A 14,945-nucleotide genomic window follows, 5' to 3' on the forward strand; every position below is an offset into this window, starting at 1 on the left:
TAATTCGCCTCATGTTCAAATGTAATAGGAAACCACTCATACAGGGAAATGGTTTGTTTTGTCTGCTTTGATAACAACGCAGTCCTCCCCGCCCCCTCCTGCCTGCCTTTTGGACAAAACTGTATCTTCTTTGTGTCGAACAAAGGCTTTGTTAAAGCACAGACTATGGGAGGCTGGGAGACAGCCTACAGGTGGGGATGAAACTGTTGATACAGGTGGGGATTGTGCACATATTCACAATGGTATATTAATCTCTCTTCAACCTGAATCGCGGTTGAATTAATCAGTGTTCTAATCAGTGGGAAGATTTAGATAAAATGTATTAACAGGGCTAAATCATCCTCAGGACATGTGATAATTAATCATCCCACATTTCTATTACCTGCCATGTCGCGGCACAGCTTTTCCTCCCCGGTTGAGGCTTCCGCTGATGCTGCAGGGATCCAGATGCTTCATGTGAGGCCAACATTTTGGGCCCCAACTGTTCATAATTAATATTTTTAAATTATTTTTTAACAATGTCACATCGAAGGTTTCCATACATTAATCACAATTTAGCTCACGGTTGGTGTAAGGTTTAGGGTTAGGAGCTGATAAATGAATGAAAGTCGGTGCAAAGATAGCAGCACAAACCTGTGTGTGTGTGTGTGTGGTGTGTGTGTGTGTGTAGGCAGCAGGTACAGAAGGTGTGAAAGTGGAACATGGCTACAAGCTACAAACGTGACGCAAGTCAGGTTAGCCACATCACTTACTGCTGCCTTTTAGGAAAAATAACCACTCCAAATGTGGGGTTTCCAAGTAAGAAATGCTTAATGTTCACATTTTTCGTTGAGTTTACCTAACGTAACCTTATCGTGTCTGCACATATGACAGAAGTTTAGAATAATACAGCGTAACCCTGCAAGCAGTCGACTTCTCTAATGAGCCTGGGATATGTCTGTTCATGCTAGCTCTGCTGTATGTGTTCCAGATTGTAAAGGGGAAACAAACCTTGCATACCTATCTAAAAAAAGGTTGGGAAGGGACATGTCACCATGACAACAGAGGGAGGAGTAGGATGAATGCCATTAAAAATTTGGAAGCAATGTTGTGCATCCCGTTATCCTCACATGGACTCTGAAGCATAATTTGCGTCTATGGAGAAAATAAAGCATGCATGTATGCACTAACACACACACACACACACACACACACACACACACACACACGCGCGCGTGTCTCCTAATCCATTTATTCAATCCTTGCCTAATTTACCACAGTGATGACAAACTGAACTAATTTCCTGCACGTCTTTTTTATTCCACTCCAATGAACTCTTAAACAATTCAGCTTGAACTTTGATTACTTGCACCTCATTTGCATACATTTCGTTCAAGCTAATACATCTTTAAACCAGTAAGGGCGAAATGCCCCCCGAGCAAACGTGAACAATGCAGGCGCAAGTTGCTGATTTGTCCCTATACAATGAATAATGCTTCAGGTGTGTGCAGATGCGCAGCGCTAATAAGCCGTATCATCCACCAAAGGTATCCCTGAAGGGAGCAGACTGGAAACAATGGTCTTGGCCAGTGTTATCTCTGAGTCAAATATGTCAGCGAGGGCAGAGACTGAACACAGCGATAACAGTGACACCTAGCGGTCACTTTGAGGAACTGTGTAACCTGTCAGTGTACCAGACACTTTGACAGATTAACCCCCCCACACAGACATACACACACACACACATCATGCACACACAGAGTTTTCCTCTGTGACAACACATTTATTTAATCAATCCAGCGCAACCCCAGCTGTCCAACACAAAGGGTTCCCCAATTATCTTAATGTGATTTGCTACCTACTGTCAGCTGCAACACTACTGATTACAACATAATAAGAGGCTGAGTACACATCACACACATGCATAAACATTTCCTGGCGTGTGAAGTATCCTATCTTTAGCCAGTGTCAGTAATGGTGCGACGACAGGAGGAGGACCGGTGGAGACATAAAACCACGGGAGAGGCAGGATGGAGGGATGGGGATATGGGATGAATAAAAGGATATAAATACAGTCAGACACACGACTTCAAACAGAGCTTGAAGTTTACAACGCCGCTGCCGCTGTCATCTAAACCATAGTGTGTCCTGCAGAACAGCAGGATAGATGTCGTCATAACGACTTGGTGACAGGGCAGACGAGACATTAAATACACTTTAGGAGGTTTGTCACGGCCCCTACAGGGAGCCGACAGGCAGATGGAAGAAAGAGTCAGGAAGAGATGGCAGACTGATTGGTATATCAGTGCGCCATGAATCACAACACCGGCAGGCTTAATCCCTCCCTTTGGTTTAATCCTAGGAGGTGCAAGACAAAGTAACAGCTCTGCTGCATCTACTCTGGGTGACTTTGTGCTGACAGCATGAACCCGGGTCAGAAGAGAAAACATGCGAGCAGTAAATAGTGGGTCTGAGTTGTGGAGATGTAGACGCACAGTGCTGTAGTGTACCTGCAGTGGAGGTCTGCTGTCAGAGCAGAGCGGAATGGCTCCATGAGGGTCGAGAGGATTAAGGTTAAACAGTATGTTTAAAAAGACCGGCGCTCAGGGGAACCGCGAAAACCTCTGCCTGGAGGAAAGTTGTAGCTCCAGCAGAAGGAAACACATCTGAAGAAGAAGGAATTCCTTCCTATTTAGATTTGGTGACATTGTTATTCTGAAAAACACCCACGAAAACAGTCATCCAGAGGCAGCAGATCTCCTGCAGCGTCACGTTGTATGACTTCACCACTGAGGTCACCCTCTCTCCCTGGGCCCAATCATCGTCTGAGCACCTCTGACCAACCTCAGAAATCTATTCATTAATCAAACTAACCCTTTTGTTTTCTGTTCTTGAGCTTCAAATCTTTACCGCTCGACTGCTAACCGGCTTCTTTGTTGAGGTTCTAAAAATGGGCCTTGGCGCCATTGGAACATTTCAATTTCTTGCATTTCTCACAAGGCAATTTGCAGCTGGGGAAAACACATCTCCTCACAAAGCTCCTGCTTTTTAATAAGTGGTTTATCTGATCCGAAGCCGAGGTGCTATTTGTGGTCGCGCCGCTGACATCACAATGATTTTACCATCCCTGTTTCCAATTTCACACCCAATAGCTTCCATGTGCCGGAGCTTAATTGGAGCATCCTCAAGGGGACCGTGCGGCTGTTTCTGTTTGTGCACGTACGGTCCCACTGCTTTACTGTCGGATAAAATTCTTTTAAAAACACATTTTCATAACCAGAAAAGCCATCATTTGAAAGGAGCATTAATGGGCGTCTGTATAAAGGATGCTATTAATGTCCTGGCCTGAGTCATAAAAGAAAACGGAATATACTTATTAAAACTTAGTATGGGTTAACCCTAGTAGCCATGTTGAGAAATACTTGAGCAAGTTCCCTCTGTAGTTTGTGTTCAAAATCAAAGTGTGGGGAAATCCTTTTCGGATTAACACGATGAGTGAGATACTCTTTTATCACAGGATGAGGGAAGCTATTAAATACTTTACCTGTATTTATACATATGAAACATCTCACTCACAAAAGGACCAGGTTTACAGCCTGTTTATACTGTAAGTTTAACTGCAACACAACCCTATCATCTTCTCAGGTCCTTTTATTTAGACTCCCTTTGATGACTGTGTTTCTACTTTAAGCCTGGAATAAAGCTTAGAGGTACTTTTCCTTTTTATTTTCTGCCTCTCTTGTTCCGGATATTCCCCATTCCTAGAGGGACCTGCTTAGTTCTATGGGACTGACAAATGATATATAAAAAAAAGAAAACAAGAGGTTTACCACAGATATTATCAATGAGGTCTCCAAACCTGCCGCAGCTGAAGTCAGCAGGGGTGCAGCTTTGAGTTTTTGCCCGGACCTGCTCCAACAGAACAGCCATCTCTAATCCCTGGGATGTCCAGCTGGACCTTTTCTCACACAAACCAGTGGAAATCTACTGTCACTGTCTTTTCCCAACACTGTTTCAGGCTCATTAAATGGAAATCATAGCATAAAGTCTTTCGTTCGTGGCCCAGTGCGGAGAGGCACGAACGTGAGATGTTGACGTTGACCATCTGGACAACCAGGTGGTTGAGGGTTTAAGCTGCAACAGAACAGCCGGCCGCTGCTCTGGCTCACCTCTAAAGTCTGACAAAAACAAATGTAAAATATTAGTGGCAATTAAGACCGTTCCGCATGATTTTACATTTCAGTGATATAAAAAAGCCCCCAGCGTCCCTCTCTGCGGCTGCATATCTTCAGCTTGAAATGCGGACCCAAAACTCCATAAAACCGGCCAAAAGTGGACCAACGCTGCGTCGCGAAGCGGCCGTGGAATAATCCGCAGCGTGGCACTTTGACACTTCAGATTCTGTGCAGATTAAACAAAACAAGATACAACATGATTACGCAGCGCTTCGGGGGGAGTTTGAAAGAACCCTGTTATGCTTGGCTGTAGTCAGGATTGCTGTCCCACCCCCACCATCCTCTTTGTCTGATCTCATCTCCTGTGCAACCGACTTATATGCGAGTGGTTTCAATTTCCTCATCAAAACCATTGCCAAGAAAGCAAAAATAGAATTCTTTATGGGGAATATCAATTATACCGTATTTGACAGAGCAAAATGAGTGCTCGCCTGCATGCGGCGATGTTGCGCGGATCAATTAAATCCGAGGGCCACATTAGGGTCAGGGAATTCAAAACACTCTGACCCTCAGGCCTTTTGCCCAAACACAAACGGATATGTATTCACTATTTGAGCAGTTCATGTAAAATCGTTTCCTACGGTACATTTCTTAAGAATGTCAATAGTGGGTAAGCTATGAAAACAAGCTGCTCCAGGACTGGAAACCCTAATGTGCTCACATGTACTGAACACTAAAGAGGTATAATGAAAGGAGGATGTGTCACATATGATGATATGGTACATTAACTGTAGCTACCAGCTATACTCTTCAGAGGGGCCTGAAGAAAAGGGCTTAAAGGGAGGCCGAATGCAGCGGATGGAAGGTGAGTGACGGCATAAACAAGAACCAAGTGTGCAGTTACAAAGCGGTCCTCCTCTCTGATTCATGCAACGTGTCAGAGGAGCAGGTGTGGTATATCAGGCAATATATGACTAAACATAAACATCATAATAACTTACAGGGCCTCCACAAAAAAAAAAAAAAAATTTTCCCTGCACGTACTGTAAAATGTGCATGTGAGCAGCTATACATCCATGTGCGCTCTCATGAAGACAGGAAGCTAATCAGATGAGATGCATTCCATATTCTTGTGATTTATGACTGCAGCGTAGCCAAGATCATATATTTGCAGACTGTCAGCGGAGGGAATGAGTCTTCTCCAGCTCTAACTAAGGACACATGCCACAGGCCCCGGGATGTGTTTTCTTCCTCGCTGACAGGCTTCGTTCCTGCGCTCTGCCCTCGGAGGAATGGAAGAAGTCTGTTCAGTGTGAACAGTGTCCTTACATCTTTCCTCCTGCCTCTTAGGAGCAACCTTCAAGCGTTGATTCAAACAGCCCAAGCAGGTTTATATTCATTTCAATCTTCTTCGGGGGGTGATTCTCGGTATCCTTTATGGTTTGTAAGTATTTTGCTTGAAGGCACTGAAGTGGAACAATGTGCGCAATCTGTTCCGTTTCAATGTGCGCAATCTGTTCCGTTTTCTCCCGCTTATTCGGATCCGGGTCGCCGGGGCAGCAGCTTCAGGAAGCATGCCCAGACAGCCCTCTCCCCAGCCACTCCCAATCCAGGCGAGATTCTCTCCACCTAGTCCTGGGCCGGCCACGAGGCCGCCTATGTCATCCGCAAAAAGTAGCGACGAGATCTTCCGCCCGCCAAACTCGACACCCTCCACTCCCCCGCTGTGCCTAGAAATTCTGTCCATAAAAGTTATGAACAGAACCGGTGACAAAGGGCAGCCCTGGTGGAGTCCAACCCTCACTGGGACCGAGTCCGACTTACAACCGGCTATCCGGACCAAGATCCTGCTCCTTTGGTACAGGGACTGGACGGCTCTTATCAAGGGACCTTCCACCCCATACTCCCGGAACACCCCCCACAGAATGCTCCAGGGGATCCGGTCATAAGCCACAAAGCACATGTGGACTGGTTAGGCAAACTCCCAACTCCCCTCAAGCACCCCAGCAAGGGTAAAGAGCTGATCCGTGGTTCCACAACCCGGGGCAAAACCCACAATGTTCCTCCTCGATCAGATGTTCGGCTATCAGTTTAATCCTCATAGCGGCTTCCCTTTTCGATGGGTATGCAAACTCCTCCACCATGATAAGGTGATGTTTCACGGAGGTGCGCGTGAGTTTTAAAATCACCCGACATCAGCGAAATCTCAGCCTTCGGGCATTATGGTGGCTTAATGGGGCCAAACATGTTTTCTGTGACCTCCTGGGTCTGAAATGTCGTCGTTTGACTTCATGAATGCATATTTTTATGAAATGTTCTTCGATCACAGGCAAAACTGCGATTTGTGACATCACACTGTCACCAATCTACGACAAATGATCAAATTATCATCAGGTTGAGTCTCCTACAAGGGCTTGGATCTAAAATATTTTTTTCTTTTTGCGTCATTAACCCTATAAAGCCTGACACATCAATAAATAGCCAGAAAATTCTAATTTTTTGGAAATTAGATGTTTATTGAACCTTTTAACAAAATCCCAATTTTTTTTTGATTTTGTTTATGACATTTTTTTTGTATCAAATATGATACATTAGGTGATTTCGGCAACTTTTAGCTCACAACTATGTTAACTTTAGACACAAAAACAAAGTTTGCCCATAACATTTTGACAATATAGAACATGAACAACAACATTTTTCTCTTTGGTTTTTTTGCATAGCACTTTTTAGCACAAGAGGCACACTGCAGCCTCTTTTACGGGGTGGTGTTGGAGTTGTTTCTGGAGAGGACAGTGGTCTGCCACACTGATTTTGGTTTAGAAAAAAGAGACGTCTCAGAATCTCGCGTATTAAATATGATACAAACGGCTTTAAAGGGTTTAAAATATTTTTCACCAGTATGAATGTAGGTTTTGCTGTCCTTGGGATTGTATGACCTTTATAATATGTAAAATAACTTTCATTCCTTTAGAAAAATGTAGAAATCCAGTCTACAAACAGCTCATCCTAAAGTTAATGGTAATGGGGAATCATGAGCAAGTGTCATTAATAACACAACAATTACATCTTTCCATATGTAACCATGGAAACAACAATGAACAAGTTCAATTGCACACAATCTTTACAGGATGGCCACTGAGATAAGCTCCACAAGAAAAAGAGGCTGGATGTTTCTACTGTCTCCGTTGGAAACTGGTATATCACAAAGTGTCTTCAAAAAGAGAGAGAGAGATCTTGATACGAGTGGGAAAAAACGGGTGATTTAAACACCAGAGTAGGTGCGTGACCTCATGCCAGACGCTCCATGATTGATTGCCAGCCTTGGGCTATCTCTCTGTCTGAACTTCCTGGTTTTTAGTTCTTGTTTCCTGCCAGGATCATTGCATTCTTCAATGTGATTAACTCTCCAGAACGAGGTCATGACTCACGCTGGAGTCTTCAAACAGGTACAGGGTACACAAGACAACAGAGACCTTTTTCCCCCAGGTGGTCTACCATGAGGAGAAAGGCCGAGGGTCCCAGGTCTTTGTACCTTTGAGCACGGCCTTAACCTCAAATCCCAACAAAGGCAAAAAGAAATACAGACCGTAATGCTGTAATGAGAAGATCAGACATGACTTTCACAGTTAAAAGATGGCTGCTGGTTCACGTGTGACTCCACGGTCTGGCGGGTTACACAATATTAAATCAGCTGAGAGTGAAACGACAGTGACTGATTCCAGGAGAGGCTTGACATGCAACGTTTGCTTCGTTACAGATGGAGTCAGAGGCAGAGAGTTGACAAGGCTCCTAAATCTCTCTACAGCGCTCACGCACAGGCGTCAGAGAACGAGCATGTCTCAGGCTTATTTGGGGATGTTTTCAAGGACGCTTTATTATATGTCGGCAGGTGACGGCACTTATAGAGTGTGTGATTTTGCCTTACAGCCCACTGCTCATATGGCGTCTACATGGATCTAATTTCGGAGCATTTCAAGGTGCGCTTTGCTCGCGCTTTTCCAAAAAGGATGCTGTCCAGACCCTTCAGTCCCGAACCACATGCAGCCTCTCAATTCGTGTCAATTCGTCTTCGTCGGGCAAACCCAAACGTGCACAAATGACCCCGTTACCTCGATAATAGTTTCTTTTGTCAGCAACCCATGTGGTATTGCTTTCGCTCACACGATCTAATGAGCTATTTCTTTTCCGCAGATTTATAGCCAAACCTTGCAGCGATTTGAGGGAATGACCCTCCTAAGGTTGAGGTTGAAAACGAACCCCAACAAAAGCAGCCGATGGCCGGCGCTGCAAATCAAAAGCAGAGAAAACGTCTCCTTCTCCCCACTCGATTTCTGCCCAAACTCCTTTTGCAGCCTTCATGGCAACAGAACTTGCCAGACAATATCAACAAGTCCTTTCTTGTACATAAAATGGGACCCAGCAGGTAAAATCACATCAGGTGTGAAACTACCACCTGTGCTTTACCTGCATCCACACAGAGCTCCATTCATGTAATCAGCCATTAAAGGTTCGTTTTGCATGACACAGTCTGCAGTTACCAGCCTGTGGAAGCCTGGTGGGGGTGTACAAACAGGAGAAAAGGTGCCACGGAGTAAAGTTCCACGTTTTAAAAGCCTGGCCTGTTACTTTTATCGATCCCATACGCAGCCACACACAGTGGGGGCTGCTTTCTGTCTGACTGCACCCTTATTTTTTTAATGAGCGCCGTGTCGGAACGGAAACAGCGCCGCTGAACTCCCAGCGTACACCCGACTTATCCCGTGTCTACTTAACAGTGAGTCATTGTAGCAATCGCTCCTGGTTTCCTCCTCGGTGAAGACTTTTGCTGTGTGGTGGCAGCCAGAGTCGAGTAGCCGGCAGCACGCCGTACCTCTCATTATGGCCTAATAGAGGTGGAGGTGTTTTTATGGCTCAGTCTGGCCTGTGCAGTCAGTCAGGTGCTGCACCAGACTCTCTCAGATCTTTATTACAATCCCCCCTCAGATATTTGTAATTACTCAGGTCTCCCATTTTTTGGGGGTCCTGGGGTTTTTCACCTTTCCACCTGGCACATTATTATACGTCGCCATTGCGAAGCCCTTATGAAATTGTTTAAAGCGGCCTTACTTTTATTGGAACCCTGAATTGCTGTGAATTGTTTCCAATTAGCTGAAATTGGCCAGTTAAATTGTAGTTTTACAGTGAAATGAAGTCAAACCGTGCCAGTGTTCTGCAGGACAGACCCAGAGGTGCGCTAGTATTCAGAATTTGTTGGTAATTTGGTGTTTAACTACTCTTAATTGTTCTAGACCGTTAATGTTGTGACTCATAGCGTCCAGTCGGGCCGGCCAGCCGCAGAGGTCGGCGTTGTTTCCCTCAAACCGCGACTGCAGATTAAAACCAGACTAAGGGTGGATGTTTGGGATGCAGGAGTCACGCTTCAATGACACGCTCTGCAACATAATGAAAGTCATGTAAATGCATTCCTGTGGCATAATGAATAGGTGCAGAAACTCGAACCTAATAATAACTGGGTGAGTAGAAGAATCAGCGGTGCGGCAAAGAAGATTAGAGATGACAGCTGAGTTTACGCCGTATCAGGAATTCGATCGCGCAGCCAGGGCTTCTGTTGCGGCATGAGTGCGTCACATCCATGGGAGACTCACAATCAGTTGTAGGTATAGCCGCATTTGTGCTAAATTCTGACTCAGAATCCCAGTTCAGTGCTTCCAAAACCAAAAATTGACAGCTTTTTTATCAGGAGAAACCAGGTTTACTTTTCAATTAATCTGTTTTCAGTATTTTCACCTTTTAGCCCCTCCGCAAGCCCCACATTTTTCAACGCATGAGTGACGACAGTCGCAAAGTGAAGCCAACACAGGATGCAGCAGTGATTTTAAGTGACTTATTCAGGGAAGGCAGAGAGCTGACACGCTGAAACATGGATTCCCACTGCATGCTAGCTGCATACTAAAGTCCACTTCTGCATCTCCCTTTATTTCCATCCCGACTCTTTCTGTGTATGATGCTGATCAATGCTAATCTTGGATGTCTGTCTCCGTCAGAACTTCCTGTCAAATAGCATTGCCACGAACACCCCCCTCGTGTTTGAAAACCTGCTGCATTTTATGTTGCTATTGATCTGTGGAGCTTTTATTGTGTCGTTTCCTTGATTCAGGTTGATCAAGTTAAAGGAGGCAAACTGGTTGGAATGAAAAAAGGGGTAAATGCACACTTATTTGCATAAATCCTCATGAATGTGGAAATATCCTGAAGGTGAGAAAATGGGATGGGGTAAAGCTGGTGAAGGGACCAATAATTGCAATAGTGCCAGGGTCGGGATTTGATACAAATGACAGAGAATAGAGGGGGAAACAGGGTTTTTCTTTTAAAAAATGTGTCATGTTGTCATGACAACAGTTCAATTCAGTCAAAATTAGATCAGCAGCACTGTCCTGTATGAGATCCATCTTTACAAGTATCACTTCTGCCTGCTGTCTTTACATCTCTAAATGTGCAGCTATGACTTCCATGAACAAATGTAGGAACAAAGGAATTGTTTACAGAAATGAAGAGAAGGAGGTGAATAAAGCACAATCAGCCTGTGCTGCTCCCATCGGCACACTGCAATTAGGCTTTTCGGACAGGAAGCGGAGGCCACATGCCTCACGTCTCCACTTCCTTTCCTTCTTGTCAACATTTCAAGTTCTCCGAAGACCACACTTGCTGAACTCGCTGCCTGACCGTTCCTTCTTAACACTTTCTGTTTTCCTGAATATAGATACTCTGGTTCGGCTTCGTTGGATTTATGCTACAATTGCAAAAAAAAAAAAGGTGAGTAGAGGCCAAAATCGTGACAAGTGGATGCACTGTATAAACAGGTGTCTGTCAAAGATAATGGAACTGGCTGGCCTAAAAGCTACAGTGTTTGAAATCTGCCTGTAGATTCTGGAATCACGATTTTCAGCTCATTTGGGGAGTGAAGGTCTCGCTAATTAAAAGATATTAACACAGCTGTGCAACATCACGCGCATATGTTTCAACGCTACTCAGGGGACGTCGTTGTGCGATATATTTGCTCAAAGACAGGCAGGCCATCTGCGATGGCATGTCAGCCTCCTCCCTCAAAGGTCTAATTTACTCTCTATCCTTCCATCAGTCACTCCTTCTGTCTCCATTTTCTTCCTACTGACTGTTAGCGGCTTATCCGATGAGCTCCACAGATGTTTATTTCACTGGTGAGGAATGCGAGCGCCTGAGATCTCAGACAGATGTCAGCTCGGCCAGACAATTTCAGGCGCGGTGCTTTGCCAATAAAAATGGACAGCTATGAAGGGATTGTTTGGATTTAACGTGTCGGAAAGTTTTTTTTGTTTTGTTTTTAAAAATATATATAATGGCAGTAATAACTGCGGAAGCGGTAGGGTTCAAACAAAGTCCCAAGATTGCAAGGCAGATCTCTACAAAATGAAATTGTAGCTCTCTCTCTCCCTTGAAACAATATCACGACAGAACAACATCCACCTGTTGCCCAAAATGGACACACTCCACCTCATTTGCCCCTCTCTGAAATGAGAATTGCTTTTTGTCTGTCTGCCAATATGTTATGTAAAAATAAGTATCTAACCAGCAGATATTGACTACAGTCCTGGTGTAACTCAGTTGGGCCATTAGCATGCAGTAGTATCCAATAATTACTGGCATGCTGGTAATAATAGTAATCTCTCAGCAGCATTTAAAATAATCTGTAAAATAAAGTATCAGCCTAATGTGTGCACAGGCCTCTTGGACAGTGCAGCATCCTGTCCACATTTCCCACAGTGTTCATTTGATAGGATTTATTATCAGCTCTATGCAGAGCCCTCACCGTAGCTTATGCACATAACACACACCAGTGAGTATTTATGCTGTGTTTTTGCTGCGCTGCATCCACTTTGTGAGGTCTGTGTCTTCATTTTGATGTTTACAGGGAAATCTCCCACGCCTTTGTCTCACATTACTTCCAAAATAAAGAGTGAAAATGTTTAGTTTTATGGATTTTGTGGTTGGTCTGAAGATAGCCTGACGAAAAGGTGTTAAGGCCAAACTCGTGCGGATTCAAAACATGAACTCCGGAAAGAGTTTAAGGTCAAACATCAGTTAATGGATCTAAAAGTCCATGCGGCCAAATCTAAGAGGCCTGGCTCTAAAAAGGTTCACAAGAAGTAAACACTCAACTAGACAAGACAATCTGGCACAGAAGGGAAGTGGGTTCAAATCCCTGAGGAAAGGGGCAGAGACAATTAGACACATGGGGGAGACATGAGGGTAATTAGGTCAGGTAGGTACGGCTGAGGAGGTGAGAGAGGGCACACAGAAAGAAACAGACTGCCTCAAGGAGAAAAGTTGGCAATTCATCTTCTGCTGGTTTGGTTTTTAACATTCCGATACATCCACACATTGAGAGGATGCTCAGCTCCACACGCAGTTTTCCCTACATGATACCCCAAAATTCCAACCTCCAGGCATGTTCTGCAGGTTCAGGGGTCAGCTGACGGGTAGGCATCTGCCATTAAGCCTCCACATTGTTTTAGTTTGGTTGCTCCACTCCAGCTTTCCCCGTCGGCCGCTCCTTTCTTCACACAAGACTTATCCTTCACTTGGACACACCACCTGCTTCCACTTTCACGTCACCTCTGTCTTAAACTGCGGCCATTTTGAGACCACAAAGCTGCATGCAGTAAACAAATAATCCCACGCTCAGACGCTCAGACATCACTAACAAATGCCGTTCCACCAACAAACAAAAAACAAGACGTTTTCTCAGCGTGCCCTGGTTTGCTACATCTCTGCTCGTGTTATTTTGCGCTCTAATAAGCCGACATGTGTAGTGTTTACCTTTGGCAGCAGGGCCAGCTCTGTTTCGCAACCACCACCTTTGAAGTATGTTTATTTAGGATCTGCATTGATTCAGACTGTGGGATTATGTTTGTGTCAAAGGTTACGCAGCCATTTTAATGTCGCATTGTTATTTTTTTATCTCTTTTAATGTGAAAATATAATTTGCTTTGGTTAAATTAATCATCAGTACACGTTTTGATGGATGGATGATGATGATAGACTGGTTAAAGGCACACAATGGTGATTTTTTTAATGTTTTTCTGTCCATCCATCCATCCATCCATCCATCCATCCATCCATCCATCCATCCATCCATCCATCCATCCATCCATCCATCCATTTTCTGACCTTTGAAACCGCTGTGGTGTGCTGGAATGAGTCCCAGCAGACACTAGGTGAACACACACTAGACAGTTTACCAATCAGAGCTAATCCCATGTGGTTCTAAACACACGAAAAGAGGTGGATTCAACCCCATAACCGCCATGCTATGAGTGGCCCACCGGTTTCGTTCACACTGCAGACCTCGTCTCTCCGCTGCAGCTGTCGGCCATTATATTATAGGCTTCATTCATCACCTTCAACGTGCACGCAAGATGATTTCCTGCCCGTGAGTTGTGAGATGGTATGTTTTCTCTTTAAAGATCAAGATACTCATCCAATCACAATAAGCGTGTAGCTAATGCTAGCCTTCAAGAGAGATGTTAATAATCAAGCAAACGTCCAAATAGTCAGGTGTATACAGATGTGTATAACTGCTTCCATATTTCTATAGGACTAACATGCCGAAGATACTGTAAGCCCTTCTATGTGGGTGTTTTTTTCCCCCAGCTAGAATCTAATGGTCCTTATTCCTAATCAATGATAAGTAAAAACCATCATTATTAGCTCTGCTCCAGTAGTTCCAGATGATGACGAGCCTGGTGGTAACTTTGTAATCGAGATAAGTTAATCTGTTCAAGTGCAGCGGTGGCACAGAAGCGAGTGGCCAACGTGTGTGTTTGTGTGTGTGTGGGTGGGTTGGATAGGAACTCTCTGGGTGACCAAGCCTGGCTGGCCGCCACTCTGCTGCAGATCATCAAGATTGCTAGAAATTACTCACAGATTGGGCTGCATTCTGCTCCTTAATGTGCATTTTTTGTGTACAAAAGGCCCGCTCCCACGTGAAGGCTCTTTTCTAAACAGCTGAGGACTCTTAATGGAACTCTTAAGGCCCAAGTTTATAAGATTTTCCGCTGTCTGACCCCTCTTGTGTGTTTCGGCTTGCAAAACTTGACCCTATTTTTTCCCCTTGACAAAATAAAACAAAGCTCAGATGGTGAATGCGGGCCCATCACTGCGAGAGGATATATTGGCCACTCATGTTACACTTACACCTAATATTCCAGTGAAAGTGTGCAAAAGCTTTTATTCTCATCCCTTTGAATGGAAGACTGAACGTTCATGCACAAACAGTTCCTCATCCCTGTATGCTCCCTTTCTTCTGACTTCATCTTAGCAATAACATCACAATTTATAAGAGAATATTCACTATTATTCTGAAACCCACTAACTGCTGATCGTACACATCTGCAGCTTCCCACCTCATCCACGCTGAATAGTTGATCCTCCTTAATGGTGGATCAACTGGATAACAACATTGTGGAATGACAGAGGATTAGGGGAGTATTCTTTGGTTGGCTTTATCGAGCCAAATCCTCCTCATTCGCCCGCACTCCATATATCAAGGAAGAGGGAAAAAATAAACTCAAGATCGCGGTGGTGAGAGAGGGGTAGAGCATGTGGATGAGGGTGCACAAAAAGGAGAGTGGGAACACTTTTAAGACGTTTGAAAGATTAAAAACCTCTAATGAAATAACTTAAACTGGGAGAGAAAGGAAAACATGCAAAGAACAGCAACAGCAATACTTGATGGATGTATTTGTTGTGCAC

General features: G+C 44.4%; 1 protein-coding gene across 1 annotated transcript in view; it reads right to left on the reverse strand.

Annotated features, from left to right (window-relative positions):
- The window catches only part of fam107b (family with sequence similarity 107 member B), a 141,727-nt gene that overhangs the window by 81,614 nt on the left and 45,168 nt on the right, over positions 1-14,945 (reverse strand). The window lies entirely within an intron of this gene.

The sequence above is a fragment of the Takifugu flavidus genome, chromosome 13, assembly GCF_003711565.1.
Source record: "Takifugu flavidus isolate HTHZ2018 chromosome 13, ASM371156v2, whole genome shotgun sequence".
Taxonomy (NCBI): Eukaryota; Metazoa; Chordata; class Actinopteri; order Tetraodontiformes; family Tetraodontidae; genus Takifugu; species Takifugu flavidus.